General features: G+C 49.2%; 1 long non-coding RNA gene across 2 annotated transcripts; it reads right to left on the minus strand.

Moving 5' to 3' along the window:
- Positions 1-1,601: 1,601 nt before the first annotated feature.
- On the minus strand, positions 1,602-6,659 carry LOC135320494 (uncharacterized). Of its 2 annotated transcripts, none has more exons than XR_010379645.1 (4): positions 6,457-6,659; positions 4,816-5,066; positions 4,461-4,668; positions 1,602-2,558 (listed from the first exon to the last, which is right to left on the minus strand). It is a non-coding gene; the product is annotated as an uncharacterized LOC135320494 (long non-coding RNA). The 2 variants fall into 2 exon arrangements; XR_010379644.1 differs by having other exon boundaries at positions 6,451-6,659.
- Between the last annotated feature and the right edge of the window lie 8,799 nt (positions 6,660-15,458).

Below are 15,458 nucleotides of genomic sequence, written 5' to 3' on the forward strand. Positions count from 1 at the left end.
AGAGACAGAGGGAAGCTTAGAGGTGTGCAGAGAGCAGAGAATGTTGACACCACTGAGTGATAAGTGGGGAAATGTGCTCACTAGAGAAACCCTGGAGGATTGCCTGGCAGTGGCAACACGGTGGGCATTGATTTGTAGTCTTAGAAACCTGTGCTGGGAGAGCCTGCTGCCTGCAGGCTCAGAACAAATAGAGCTGGGTGAACCGAGATGGAAGTCGGCCTGGTGAGGAACTGAAAAGGTCAAGGCTCAAGGGGGTTTTGTTTGTCATAAAGAGAGTGCTGACTGTGGATGCAGAGCTGGAAGGTGGGGTAGTGGAAGTAAGAGGAACGTGGACAGGCAGGAAAGCAGAGGAGTCAGTGCATGAGGCCTTAGTGAGGGTGAATGAGGGCCAAGGAGGCTGGTGGAGAAGCAGCTGGATGGCTAGAGGTGGGCACTTAAAGAGAGAGGCTGGACCTGGGGTGGAGACACACCCGGGTATGAGCCCGTGGGTAGGGTGAATGGGGGGTGGCTGGCTCAGGCTGACGGTGAAGAAGACCCTAAAATGAACATACTGGGTGGTGGAGGGAGAATGAACTTTGACGTCTTGATGGTAGGAGGCGAGGCAATACAGAGCTGGTGGTCCAGGTGCTCCTGACTGAGGCAGATGAGCAGGGAGGCCAGGGTGGCAGGCACTGCTAGGAATGGACCTGTGTTTTCCAGGAGCTCCCAGGAGAGTAGGAGCAATCATCTGAAGGGGGAAAGTGAGCACAAGGAGGCAAACCCAGGCTCCTTATCAAACGGGGGGTGTGAGGGGGCAAAGTGTCAACTCCAGTGATGGTGGCCCAGGAAGCAGGGACCACGGGTGAAGTGAGGGGACACTCAGAGAAGAGAGGGAGAAGAGTCTTCTGGGTGTAGGGGAAAGAGAGGCCCCAGGACAAAGGAGCACAGGGGCACAGTGATGAGGATGGACTGGCTCTATGGTGACACTGCAGGGCTGGCTGGATCTTTGTCCTGAGGGCTTAATTTGGGGGGGGCTGCTGGCCTCACGAGGACACCCCTCTCAGCAGCCTGGACAGACGCTCCTGTTCCTGAGAGCTGTGTGGCTAACACTGTTCTCGTAGGGGCTCTGCCTCCATCTTCTATCAGACTTTCCTGCCCAGCCCCCGACTGCCAGCGAGGGAACCTGGGCCTTGCAGCTGTTTCTCGTGGAGGGAGACAGGCTCCTTGGAGAAGCAAGTTGATCTTACTTTTCTCCGTAACCCAGGTCCTAGCAAAGCGCCAAGGTGGCCCATTCAGAGGCTCAGATACTTAATAAATTAACTTAAAGCAGTAGAATAGCAGAGCTGGAGGAAGTGACCACTGAGCTCACAGAATTCACTGCCCACACCCCCATTCTACAGATGAGGAAACAGAGACCAAGCGGTGAAGCAGCCATGGCCAAGGTCACGCTGCTCCTTAATGCTGGCCTGTGTCGGGCATGCCAAGTGATGAGCTGCAATGAAAGGCCTGAGAGGGTGCTCTGGGGCCAGACAGCTTGGGTTCAAGTCCCAGGTCTGCCATTTACTAGCTATGTGATTAATGACTGTCCTTCCTGTAAAGTGCTACCTCATTGGGTTGTCGTGAACACAGAGTTCCTGGAACAGCAGGACAGAGTTCTGTAAGGGTTTGCTGTTGCTTTGTTTACTATTATTATCACCAAGTGAACCCTGAAATGAAGAACAAAGACAGCAAGAATTTTTATTTTAAAGGATTTTAAAATCCGATGATGAATATTTGATTTAGTCTATTCAAGTCTGCATTTGACCCTTATTAACAACTACACAATGGATGACATTTGAGGAAATGTTGCTTCATGTCTTTAATTCTCACTAACGACACAGGCTATTCAACAGGAAGCAGCTTTTTTCCAGGAAGAGGGACAAAAAGTTAACAATATCTCGGTACCTCTCGGTCCCCAGTGAATTGGTTGTGACCTGTCAACCCAAATCTGGGGAACTGCCCGCTCCTCCTGGGCTTGCTGCACTGCCCCGCGGCCTCCAGGGGGCGCTGTACGCCCACACGAATCCAGTCTCTTGGTTCATATCTTTGCTTCAGATCCCTCAAGGACTGCCCATGCCCCAGGGCCCCATCTGCCCCGCCAGCCTCGCCTGCTGGACTCCAGGACACCATCCTGGGTCTCAACCATCCTCTCCTCCTATGCCCGCCCCACTACTCTTCATTTTGTCCTTCAAATGTGGGCTCCTGTGGCTCGCCACACAGCAGGGGTCTCCCTGTCCTCCACCTAGGGTAACTGCATCGTCCTGCACGGTGCGGTGCGTAGCAAACCCATGTGGAGTCAGGAAGAATACAGAACAACAGGTGCTCAGAGGGGCTGCCTTTCCCACTGCAGGGGCCCTGGAGAGCTTTCTCCCGGCTGGTTATTCACAGGCGCTGAAGCTGTAGAATCTCGATCTCACCAATTTAAAGGGCATCATCACTAATTACAAAAGCAATCATTTTTTCAGTAGCAAAAGGACAAAAGACTTTGTGCCCCGCACCTCCAACTTTCTTCCTCCGCCTTCAGAGGTGATTCTCACTCTCTGGGCAAGGGTAGAAAGCAACACACAGAATATTATTTTTCAATGTTTTCTTTCCCACTCTGAAGATTGCTTTCCCAGAACCGATGAAGGCAAGGATGGTTTGGCTTCCCTGCACTGAGGATTCATAGAAGCAGGGGGGAGGGGGGTGGGGAGATAATTCAGCATTATTGAACCAAACAGAGACATTAAAAGTTTCTATTCTAAACAGAAAGGAAGCAGGATGCTATACAAACGGGAAACCATAGTTGGAAATGCAATAACGAGTTACAAGACAATAAACATGAAGATGGAAAAAAGAAAAAGTACATCAAAATACAAAAAGGTGGTAATGGGAGACGGTAGCATGAAAAGAAAGATTTTTTTCTCTTTCTTTCTTTTTTTTTTTCTCATTATTCTTAGGATGTGTTGGAGCCTACGTGATTATCAGTCTAAAGGAAATAGATATAGTAATGGGTTGATATACTTGAAAAAAAGATAACCACAAATCGAAAGCATAAAATAGAGTCGCAAAAAAAAAAAAAAAAAGAAACAAGCTCAAAATTGCTTAAAGACTTAAACATTAGACAAGACGCTATAAATCTCTCAGAAGAAAACATAGGCAAAATATTATTTGATATATATCTCAGCAATATTTTCCTAGGGCAATACACCCAAGCAACAGAAATAAAATACAAAATAAACAAATGGGACCTAATTACACTTATCAGCTTTTTCACAGCAACAGAAACCATAAGCAAAACAAAAAGACAACTTATGGAATGGGAGAAAATTTTTGCAAAAGATGAGACTGAACATGGCTTAAATTCTAGACTATATAAATAGTTCATACAACTTAATAAGAAAAAAAAAAAATAAACAACCCAATCCAAAAATGGGCAGAACAACTAAACAAGCAATTCTCCAATGAAGATATACAAATGGCCAATAGGAATATGAAAAAAAGGTTCAATATTGCTAATTATCAGAGAAATGCAAATCAAAACTACAATAAGTTATCATCTCACACTAGTCAGAATGGCCACCATTCAAACATCCACAAACCACAAATGCTGGAGAGGCTGTGGAGAAAAGGGCACCCTCCTACATTGTTGGTGGGAATGTAGTTTGGTGCAGCCACTGAGGAAAACAGTATGGTGAGTCCTCAAAAGACTGAAAAAAGACTTATCATTTGATCCAGCAATCCCATTCCTGGGCATATATCCAGAGGGAGCCTTAATTCCAAAAGATACCTGCACCCCAATGTTCACAGCAGCATTGCTTACAATGGCCAAGACATAGAAGCAAACTAAACACCCACAGACAGATGACTGGATAAAGATGTAGAATTTAGATATAGAAGAATATTACTCAGTCATAACAAAGAAGGAAATAATGCCATTTACATCAACATGGATGGACCTGGAGATTATCACACTAAAGTGAAATAACTCAGACAGAGAAAGACAAGTATCATATGATATCACTTGTATGTGGAATTTTTAAAAATGATACAAATGAACTTATTTACAAAACAAAAACACACTCACAGACTTAGAAAACTAAATTAGGAGTTTGGGATTAACAATTACAAACTACTATATGTAAAATAGACAAACAACAAAGATTCACTGCAGAACACAGGGGAAAATATTCAGTATCTTGCAACCTTTAATGGAAAAGAACCTGAAAAAGAATAGACTATGTATATGTACAACTGAATCACTATGCTTTATACCTGAAACTAACAAAACAGCTGTATATCTGAAACTAACAAAACATTGTAAATCAACCACATTTCAATTAAAGAAAAAGATAAGTTCTAAATACCTTTATTCAAAGAAAATCTTCAACTCTTACCTCTTACGGAAAGTAAAATGGGAAGCTTGAGCAGGACCAAATTATACTGAATGAGAGGTTACATACCTTCTCCAGCACGTGGCCCATGCTACACACACATCGTGTTTTCCTTCAGGTAAGAATGGCCCTTACTGTCCAGGGAGCGAGTCCTCCTTAGACAAGGCCTGTGTGGCAGTGGCCTTCTTGTCACCGCTCCATCTCACCAGGAGGCCAGGATTTTCAGAGCGGAGGGAACACAGATCTCATACACTTCAGATCTATTTCCTGAGAAAAACTATGGAAAGACCAAATTCACCTGCAGTGCGGGAAACATGAGCAGGACCCCTTAGCAGACCGACAAGCCCGAAGCAAGATGGCCTGATGTTCACATCGGAACCAGAACAACAACCGTCTGGCCCCAGTTAAACGATCACCATCTCACCTGCAATGAACGGTTCGTACTCAGGTTCAGGGATGTTTCTGTTGAGACTTGAGAGATCAAAAAAGTCAGACCAGGGAATCCGGACCTGGTGGATGTCCAGGCTCTGCCAATGGTAGAGGAGGCCCCAAGGGGGTATCACCAGCACCGATTCCTTCATTTTCAGCAGGGTCTTCAGGAGGAAGGCGATGTGGATACAGACGCTTCTACGGAGGCTGAAGCCCTCTGGAGGGTTGACATCACACAGAAGGTACCTGGCAGGGAGCAAAGGAGAGCGGGTTTTCAGGGCCAAGCCTCTGCACAGGAATCCCGGCTTAGATAGAACAGATACAATGGGAATCCCTGCACAGCACATGGCCTAGACTCAAGACACGTTCACCAGCTTCTGGTTTGTATATTGGAGGCACTGCCCACCCGTCTCCATGTGGCCAATTACTTCGAGTCCGGGAGCACATGCAGAAGACATCTTGGAATCTGTCTAACAACGCTAAGTACCTGACTAGTACCTGAGCACACGTTCTCCAGGGTCTCTCAAGCTTCTTGGCCTACAGACCCCTGTACACTCTTAATTACTGAGGACTCCAAAAGGCTGCTGTTTATGTGGGTTAAATCTATCAATAGTTCCTGTGTTAGAACTTAAATAAGAACTTTAAAAAATGCTTATGATTTCACTTAAAAATAATAACAACCTACTACATGTTACCATTAATACTCTTAAGCAAAAAATAAGTATATTTTTCTAAACAAAAATCATTAATGAGAAGAAGAGCAGTGATTTTAATTTCTGCAAAACTCTTTTGGACTGGTGAGTTCTGAATTCTATCTGCCTCTAAATTCCCTGTTTTGTGATATCACAGACCAGGTTTTCCCTGGAAATCCCCACAGGAAACTCGGGAGTGCAAGAGTGTGCAAAAGGCAGCTGACATACCGGCGTTTCTACGAAAATAGTCTTGCATCTCAGGGGCCTCAGACACACTTTGATAACTGCTGCCCTACCCTAGGCGAGACTCTCCTACACAAGAGCCAGGCAAGGGTCCTGGCTTCTTTAATGAGTTACCGCAGCCACACTCCTCCCTTCTCTGTGTTAATGTTCCCACAACCTCCATTACCGCAGATGAGGATGTAATCCTCAACTGGGGCCTCTAATCCCAGAAGACTGCCAACTTTCAGAGGGAAGGCCCATCTACCATCCCTACACCCCGCACAGTCTATTTTGAGTCAAGCCCTATGTAACTGCTAATCGGCAATGACCCTTGTCTTATTCCTGAGGTTTACCGAAGGAGCCAACATCTGGATGGAACTGAAATTTCCCTGCAGATAAACAAGGCTGATAAACCACCCCATTCCAACATCTGATTCTGGGGCTCTTCAAAACCCGGATAAGGCCCCGCTTCACAAAAGACAGGTCCTCCGCCTGCCCTTCCCGGGGGTTCTGGGAGGCCGCGGCCAAGCAGGGCTACCCGGACTCGCGGTCCCAGCCCCAGTGCCCGAGGGGGAGGAAAGCCCGAGGCTGTGCCCCAGCCCTGTACTCCCCGCCCCAACCCGCTCCCCGGCACCACAGCGCCTCCCCGGCAGCCACACCAACCCGGATCCCACCCCGGTCCATGTCCACTGGCACCGCCAACGGCGCGGCCGTACGTTTACCGTCTGTGGGACGCCGCCCCAGACAGGATGTCGGCCGCCGACTGACCAGGCCAGAACTAGTCGCCCAGGCGAGCAAGCCGCCAGCCCCAGCAGCAAGCACTGCCATGGTCCCGGGTAGCTGCACACTTCCGGAGCCCGCTGCCCGCCCCAGAAGCTCACACCGGCCCGCGCAGAGCGCGGCGCATGTAGCCATGGCAACACCGCGGGGCCCTCCTCTAGCGCTTGCGTCTGTGTCCTCCCTAGGCTAGACGTGAGAGGGCAGAAATTGCGGAGCCAATGGGAGCCAGGGCTAGGCCAGGATGGGGGCTGGGGGGAGGCTTATGGGGCAGCTGGGCGGGGCCGGGGCGGGCGGTGCCGAGCAGACGTCCTCACCTGCAGATGGCGCCGGCCGGATGCTGGGGCGGTGCTGCCACCAGTGGGCGGGGCTTCGGAGCGGCGGGGCAGCGGGGCGGGGGCACCCTCACCTGTCCGTGTGTGTGGCTCAGCCTGGGCTCCGCGGCCTCCCCTTGCACCGGACGTGGACCCAGCCTGCTGTTGGGCAAGATAGAGGACTGAGCCAAGGCACAAACGGCTGGCCAGGTAGGGCACCTGAAGTGCAGATCCGCCAGGCCCGCTGCCGGCCTTGAATTCGCGGTGCTGGGCAGTTTCCAAGGAGACGGGATCTGTCCTAAGAGGGGAGATAGGGCAGGGGTGCCAGATGCCGGGTTAGGTGCGGTCTTACAGGCGAGCCACGGTGAGAGGGTTCAGAGAAACCCCTGTGTTGGCGGGGCTAGGAATTTGGGGTATGGGTGGGGATGGTGTGTGCCATGCTCTGTGGTCTCCCCAAGAACTCTCACCCCCAAGCAAGGGACCCTGCTCCCTCCACCATTCACTGCATCCCCTGCCTTCCCCAGCACCACTGCCGCTGCCCCCGGAGTGTCCCATGACCTCTCTCCACACCGGGCACCGTCCCTGTTACAGGTACTGAGGTCCTGGTGGTTCCAGCCCGAGGGTGGGGGCTGTATCTGACCAGTTAGGATGCCTGGAGCCTTGTATGAAACCTCAGAGCATAATGCAGACGTGCACAGAGGCCCCTCAAACAGGATTCCCTGCATGGCCCTCCCACCACGGACCCACAGCGCAGCTGCCACACCAGGCCAAGCCTGCTGGAAGACCGCTGGTCCGTCTCATCCTGTTCCTGATCAAGAGTGCACCAGCCACACTGCTGGGTATTTAGGGGGCCTTAGAAGAGCAGCTGGTATTTTCATGGGCAAATATTTGCTCTTTTGGGAAGATTTCAGTGCAAAGGGATGTAGGATATGCTTTTTCTGTTGCCCTGAAACTGATGACTAGGATGCAAACTTAAGTCAAAACAGGTTTTAGAGAGAGCTGCAAAATATCTAACCCAAAGATCACTGTTCCCCAGCAAAGGCAACACCACCTGGCCGGTGGGGTCCTGGTCCCTCATTCTGGAGGTTGGGGTTTGCACCCTCCAGCTGGGACAGAGCCCGAAACAGCTCTGAACACGCTCCAACAGGCTTTCCCAGCAAAAACGGCCTTTATTTTGAATCTGGGTGAAGGAACCAGCTGAGACATCTGAGTAAATCTTCCTGGGTGTAACCAGGCCTTTTATGCTGAATGAAAGAGCGGCTCTCCACATGCTAACTCCTTAGAACTGAATGTGTGTCAAAACCTTCATGCATGTAGCATGTTGGGAACAGCGTTTCATGGTGAGGGGAACTATATAACTTACATGGGTATGGGGAAGCCCTCACTCCAACCGGCTTTTCCTGCGCACACTGCCTTTATTTCGAAATTGGCTGTTGCTGAGAAATCTTGGTAAGCGTTCCTAGGTGTAACCATGCCCAATATGCTGGACGAAAGAGCGGCTCTACACTTGTTCACATCTCAGAAATGAATGTGTGTTGAAGCCGTCATTCATGTAGCGTGTTGGGAACACAGTTTCGTGGTGAGAAGAACTATGTAAATTACATGTCTATGATGAAGCAATTGCTCGAAATGGGTATTCCAGCGCATACTGCCTTTATTTCGAAACTGGCTTCTCAGAAGACCTGTGGTCTCCACTGCAGGTCTGTCTCCAAGCCCTGGGCCAGCATGGTGACTCTGCTCCCCCTGTCTATTCTGGGAGGTCTAGGGGTCCTCCATGGCCCTTCCACCATTGTTTCTTTTGGAAACACCCCACAGATCAAATGGGCCTGAAAACAGGAGAGCTGGATGCCAGCAGCCACTGCCCAGTTTGTGGCTCCTGGGAGGGGCATCTCCTCTCTGTGGGCTCTGATCTCCCCTCCCCTCTCCCCTACCCCCACCCCTCTCCTCCTGCATTTCCCGATTGTTCCCTGGATAATGGTCCATACCAGGAATGACCTGGGAGAGGTTTTATGAGTCTTTAAGGGAAAAAAAAAAGAAATCTTTAAACAAATTACTGAAAGTAACTTCCAGCTTTCCCGGGAAAGCCCTCTTTCCAATGTTTAAGGCTAGTTGACAGGGTGTCAAATTGCCTAACCACTCACATCTGAGCAACTGCTAACTCTCTTTCCAGTTCCCCGCAGCATCCACCTCTGGCAGCTTGGCCACAAGAGGGCAAGAAAGCTCTTTCCCCATGCCAGCTCCAGCGTGGCTTTGGAGGCAGTGGAGGCTGAGAGTAAGGGCCCTGCCCTGAAGTTTGGGGGGCCTCCAGCCACAGCCAGAGGAGCAGGGGTTTTCAGAGTGCCCCAGGAGGGAAACCAGGCAAGGCTGCCTGGCCCAAGTCTTCCCTGCCCAGAGAGCCCCATGAACTGCTTTGGGCCCCACTCCCCATTTGGGCCCCCTGCAAAAAGGTACCATGGGATCCACACCTGAGAAGGCAGAAGGATGGCCCTTTGGCCTGGGGTCCCAGCAGGTGTGTCCTGTGATACCTGTGGCCACAAATCTTCCTTGTCTCTCCAGGTCAGTGAAGGGTCTGCGCTGGGCACCTTGGTGCTCAGGAACATGGGAACAACTCTAAACTCAGAAGGACAGAGAGACTCTGCCTGGAAGCAAGGATTCCAGGGAGACGCCTTGCCCAGAACTGGGGGACTGTGTGCTGAGTAGACCCCTGGAGGCAATGTGGGGCTGTGGGTTCCTCATCAGAGAAGGGAGCAGGTGTGCTTTCCGGGGGTGGAGCCCTGCTTTGTCCAGTCATGTCCTTGTGTAAGACTCATTTACAAACACCTTCCAGTCCACCTAGGGGTGGCCTCAGAGTTGGGGGTAGAGGAGGAGAGTGAAGGGTGCAGACTTAGGGCCCCCTGACCCACCCAGGGAGCCAAGGGTCAGTGGGAACATCGTGGGAGTCTAGTGCAAGGGTGGAGGACGAGAACTAAGAACATGCCAAGTCATGCAATAAAGTGACCTGTGATCACGAGACACAGGTGGCTGTACACCAAAGGAGGGAGATAGAAATTTAGACCCAAGCTCTGAGAACCTTGAGAGGGGCTGGAGGGTCCCAGGAGCCCTGAGGAACAGCTCTTCTAGGGGCACAGATATCCCAATAAACACATTTCTCATGGATGCTTTTTGGGGTGCAGAGTGAGTTACCAGGATCCTAAAATTAGTATGGAATCCCACCCCCTTGTTCATCACGATTCCTGGCAATAAATTGCTGTCATTTGTTCCTGGACATGCACAGGGGAGGTGACTGCTGTGGTGGTCACTGCAGGACTAGAATCTTCTGGTGTGGGCTCTGTGACCACAGAAACCCAGGGGGATTTCTTAACGGGAGCACCTGGAGACCATGCCTGCAAGGACCACCCTCATGGGATGGCCAATGAGCCCGTGTTACCCAGGTCACCAAGTGACGAATTTGTGAGGTTGCCTGGGGTAACCTGGGGACATGTAGGTTTCTGTGGTCAGCACGTGGGCCCAGCACTGCGGGATGGTCTGCACAAAGAGGGGCCTGCCCTCCTGATGATGGCTTCTAACACCTGCAGGGAAACTGCTCCCTGGGCTCCTGGAGGTCCATATTGAGAGCGTCCTGCCAGCCATGAGGGATCACCTTCCCCTGATGCAGAGGCAGACCTCTCCCCCTTGAGGCCCAGGGGACACCTGGCTCAGGTCCCAACTGTGTGCCCTGGACACACAGAGCCCCAGATCTCTGGCACAGACTGGGGTGTGGTTGTGTCGGGGCAGGAAAGGCCCAGGGAAGGGGCTCATTCAGGGACAGAGGCCACTCTGCAGGGATACTGGACCTGGCAGCGATACACTGCTTCAGAACTTACCTGGGCTGGGTTTCCAAGCTGTGGGATGGAAGGGCCTCTCCTTCCTGCGGTGCAGTGGGGGGAACTAGATCCATCGTCAATGTCAGCCCTGAAAATGGAGGCTGCACTACATCCATTCCTGGAAAGAAAAATCAGGCCCCTCCAGTCCAGGTGACTCAGAAAGTCATTCAGCAATGTTTGGGGCCCCCAGTTTAGGCTTTGAATTAGAGCTGAGCGGCTCAGGAGGCCAGATCCCTGTTCGTGGCTCCAGGAGTAGGCTTTCTGCTGGGGGCAGGATCCTCACAAACACCTGTGTCTTTGTGGGACATTCCCCTCTGACCAGCTGGGAGGCAGGGTGCAGTTGTGGGAAATGGTGTTTCCATGAGCAGAGGGCCACCAAGTGGTGGGGTCACAGGAGACTGTGAGAATGAGTCCCGCAAAATTTCTGGAATCAAAAAACTGGCAAATGTGAAAAAGTGCATAATTTGTTTTATCGAACAGGCTGCTTGTGTACGTTTGGAGGGCCAGGTTCAAAGACTCTGCATCCATCCAGGACAATAGCATCAAGAGAAGAACAGACAGAGCAGAAGGAGATCTGGGGTTTCCCCCAGGAATGAGGTGGAACAGGGATTTCTGCAGATTTGCAAGGCGTCCCCTACCACTGAACATGGGGTTACAACCCCACGTGACCACCGTCGTGTTTGGCTTGGGCTCTGGATCTGGCCTGCTCATTTATTCTTCCAGCTGAGTTCCAGAAACTCAGAGGGTGGACTTTGAGGGGCTGCGTTTGGAACCTAGTGAGGAGCTGGATGGTCCTTTATATTGAGTCCCTTCAGCCTAATCACCGTAGCTGAATCCCAACACCCCCCAGGCACCCAGGGTGGCTGTGGAGGGAGAGAAAGCCTGGCAGGCGACCTAGGGGTCCCACTGCTCTGTCCCTCCCTTGTCTTCATTCCCTTTCACCCCAGAAGGTGTGATTGTCTCGTGTCATGGTGGCCACCGTAGTGTCCCTCCCAGCAATCTCTCTTCTCCATCAGGTGGGGTTCCCAACCCCGCTCAGCCTTCTCTCTGCATGGATGCTGAAGGACCAGGACCAAATGAATTTCTGAGCTTGAGCAGTAAGGTGGAAACAAAGAAACCAATGGAAACAAAGAAGCAAGTTATTGTGGCAAAACTGCCCACCACAGAGAATCTACCCTGAGTGGAAGGGAGGGTGTGGGCATGCCCATTTGTTTCCTGTCTCCCAGTGCTCTTAGCTTTCTTATTGCAGACCTGCATGGTTACAACAAAATGATCTGCAAAACTGAAAATATTTATTCTCTCGCTTTTACAGAAAAGGCTGGCCAGCCTCTGGTCCGGTACCAGGCAAGTGATTGGAGTCCCTTTCCAGTTTGGAAACATCTGGGCAGGCCCAGGTTTGCAAAAGTCTTTAAGAGTAGTTACGGAGTTTTGCTTCTAAAATTCTTTACGGCTGTATATACTTCTGAGATGCGGTTGTGCTGTGTAATTCTGAGCCGGGATTTTCTCAAACTGTTTCTCACTTCTTATACCAGACATTCCTAAATTCCAAGGGTAACTGTATATTAAGGAAGCCATGGAATTTAGGAAAAGGATACAGATCTCATTTCCTTTTAAGCATCAGTGTACCTCCATCATGGCAGTATTGGTTATGAGTTATTGATAGGGGAATTAGATAGTAACCAGATTAATAGAAAATAGGGGATTTTAGGTACACAGGTTCATCTTTTCAACATTTTTTGTAATATTTGCAGTTTAAGATGGCCATTCCTGAGAAACAGGTAGCCTCTTAGAATGAAATAGCATTTCCTCTGAACCATACTTAATTTTTATTTCGTAGACAGCAGGAAGGGTAATCACACATCACACATTTGGGGACGTCAAAGAGAAAATGTAACTTTCTGGGAGCGCACTCCCCCATCTCCCCCTGCTCTTTTCACTGTCCCATTCTCCCTGGAAGGCTCTTTCTTATCTTCTTCTCATGGTTCCAGTAACTCTTTCTTCCTCCTCATCCCTCAGCTGGTAAGGTTACTTTTCTACTTTGAACAAGCAAACAAGCCAACAGAAGAGAAGTTTCACAAGCAACTCCCAGCACATCCGCTCACCTAGTGTTGTCTGTGACCTCACTCTCGGTGCCCCACCTCTTATTACAGGTGACTTCGAAAGCCAATTCCTCGAAAAGTCCCCAGGGACCCATCCCTCCCATCTTCTCTGGGTTGTCACTCCCAAAACCATCCTCTCTTTCACTACCTCATCTATTTTGTTCTCCTGCTAGTTGGCTCCCATCAGTATATAAACGTCCATCTTCTTAAAAGAAACAAACAGCACTCCTTGACCCTAATTCACCCCCACCAATTGCCACCCTGTGTCTTTGCAGCAAATCTTTAAGGAGTTGTTTAAACTCACTGTCTGCATCTTCTCTTGAGCCATCCCTTTTTTACACCCACTCTGGCTCTTCCCCTGATCCCTCGCTCTATGGAAACTGCCCTGTCAAGGGCATCAGTGACCACACGTTGCTAAATATAGCGGTCAATTTTCAGTCCTCATCATGCGTAGACCCTCGGCAGCATTTGACCCAGCTCTTCCATCCCTCCTCCCCCGTGTTCCTGCTTCACTTAAACTCCAGCCCATCGCTCTGTCTGCTTTCTGCTTTTGGTCTACTGGCTGGTCCTTTGCCAATGTCTCCTCTTTTCCCAAACATACACTGTGGGTGTGCCCCAGGGTTGGTTCCTGGGCCTCTCATCTCTCTCTCTGCTATTCCTTTGGTGGAAGCAACCCAGCCTTGGAAATTGGCATGCCATCAATTTCTCGATTTCTCCAAAACTCCCTGATTTGCCCTTTCCATCTGGACCTTTATCCCTGAGACTCACATTCTTTTTCTTTCATTAATCTTGCTTTCACATTCATACATATGTTCTACTATGTAATTACTTTTCCAAATTTTGTATCAGTAAATATATATATCATGTAAAATGCTCAAATCTGTATTATTTCCACTAAGATGCTTATTCTACCTTAGAACCTTTCTGCATTTCTGTATTTATGTGAAAAAAGCGAACAGCATTTCTACAAGCCTCATAGTTAAACAGTGTGTTTGTTTGGGGCTATTATGTAACATGAAATAATGATACATTAACATAGTCCTTTTTCGTTTATTTTTATATAACACCAAGATGAGGTTTTTGCACTGAAGACTGGTTTTATTGAAATTTTACCTACGTTATGGACAGTCAGTTTATGTGAAAGCCCTCATTTCTCCCCTTTCTGATATATTTTCCATTTGGCTATATATAACATATACCTTGGCATGAAACAAACTTCCCAAATCATTCACATAATACAATTAATACATTTAAATTATATTTTTTAAATGTTAAAAAGAAAAAGAAAACAGACTCCTCTACCTATTAGGCATTTCTGTGGCAATATGTAATACACCCCTTAACCATGACATTGAAGAACTGAGCTGATACCAGCCCATTTCCACCTGCTCAGCCCCACCTTGTCCCATCCCTTGTGGATGGAGAGGTCATCCCTCCGATTGTCCAGGTCCAGATGTTGGAACAATGTTCTTTCTGTCTTTCTCTTACACACACAGACAGCAAATCCAGCTTGTTAGAAAATTCTGGGTATTCTGTCTTCATTAACCACCTGCTCCCTGCTCCCCGCCCTCCTAAGAGCCACCTTCAGCCCTTCCTGGACACCAATAGCCTCCTGTTTCAATCTTTGCTTTCCTACAATCTCTCATCCACACAGAGTCAGAGGGAGCCTGCAAAAGCATACATTGATGGGGTGGGTTTAGTTCAGTGGTAGGGCGCATGCTTAGCATGCAAGAGATCCTGGGTTCAAAAATGATTATAAATCAATAAAAAATGTTAAAAAAAAAAGAGATCCTGGGTTCAATCCTCAGCACCTTCATTAAAATAAATAAATTACCTCCCACAAGAAAACACAAACACAAAAGCTTAAGTTGGACTATATCACCCCTCCCCTCAAAACTCACTAAACGGGTCATCATTTCATTAGGAGCCAAAGTCGTCCCAAAGTCTTCCAGGACCCGGCCTGCTCTGCCTCTCCGCCCACACTCTCCCCATCACTCTGGGGGCCTCTGGCTCCGGCTCTTCCTTCTTCCTCCGGATCTATTCTGCTTCAAGTTCATTACTCCTTGAGATCTGCCAGGATTGCCTTATTCCCTCCTGCCTGCCTCCCACCCCACCACCATCACCTGAGTTTGCTCATATCACTCTTATTTTTCCCCAAGCTCTTGCTACCCCCATCATGTTGCCTGTTTTCTCTGCTAAAACTCTGAGCCCCCAGTGATGGGGAGTCGTGTCTATTTTGTTGACTAATAAAGCCCAAGAGCCTTGGGAATGGGTATAGTTACTAGATTCTCATAAGTAGTAGGAGCTTATACAGATTTGCTGAATGAATGCAGAGGTCCTGGTCCAATTCGATGGAGCACTTCTGTGTCCTGCTCAAAGATTAACTCTCCTTTCCTCCTGAGAGAGGGTCACCACTTCCTTGGTGATCAAAGGCAAGATCTTTTTGCTTTATGCTGTTAACCTTAGGTGGGGAGACTGGGGGATCTTCATATATATTTTTAAATTTGGTTCACTCTGCAGTTTGTCTTTGGTCTCTTTATAATTTTGAGAAACTCTTTATGAGTGATCATTCTTCCATCAGATTGAACAGGGTCCAGGGGGAAGGACCAAGCCTGTCCCATCGGCCATCCTATGTGTCATGTCCTGGGACCCAGTGGATGCTCAGCATGTA

Source organism: Camelus dromedarius, unplaced genomic scaffold, assembly GCF_036321535.1.
Source record: "Camelus dromedarius isolate mCamDro1 unplaced genomic scaffold, mCamDro1.pat HAP1_SCAFFOLD_117, whole genome shotgun sequence".
Lineage (NCBI taxonomy): Eukaryota > Metazoa > Chordata > Mammalia > Artiodactyla > Camelidae > Camelus > Camelus dromedarius.